Source organism: Thunnus maccoyii, chromosome 19, assembly GCF_910596095.1.
Source record: "Thunnus maccoyii chromosome 19, fThuMac1.1, whole genome shotgun sequence".
NCBI lineage: Eukaryota > Metazoa > Chordata > Actinopteri > Scombriformes > Scombridae > Thunnus > Thunnus maccoyii.
In genome coordinates this window covers 24,972,441-24,973,103 of record NC_056551.1, presented here as the reverse complement: position 1 = coordinate 24,973,103, position 663 = coordinate 24,972,441, and positions in this window count along the sequence as shown.

The window sequence follows — 663 nt, the reverse complement described above, 5'->3', positions numbered from 1 at the left end:
CAAGGCATAATAATTCTGCAATTTAGTTAATTTTTAATTACTCAGCTATAACAATTTGTTTTTGCTGCCTAATTATTGAAAACACTTTATTATGTGAATTTGACTTTTTCTCCCGTCTTGAATAATGTTGATTATTTTATGCTGGAACCCCGGGAAGACTGTAATAAACAGTGATAGTAAACAAATGAATAATAATAATAATTACTTGCAATCTACCACAATCCAACACAACAGCTTTGCCATAAATTCTACTTTTACGAAGCTTTTACATTTTCAGTTTTTGTTGACATTGTCAGAAAGGTGATAATTCCACTTTATGTTGTTTATGTTATGATAAGTGTTCCTGATAATTCGTGTTGGATTACATTAGATTGCACTTGTGTTCCTAATAAAGTGCTCAGTGATTGTATAACACTGAAAAGGGGTCATTCTGTGTAAAGACCACTCTTATTTTTTAACACTTTTAAGTAAACTTTGCTGATCTTAATTTTGACTTTTACTATATTTTATATTTTTATGATGTTACTTAAGTAGATTATTTGAATATTTACTGCATGTTAAACATAAAATATTACAATCAGAATGTGAGTCATAAGTGAGCACTACAACTCCCACAATCCTCGGCGCGGGAGGGGGCGTGGCCATCAGACTATAAATACAGCG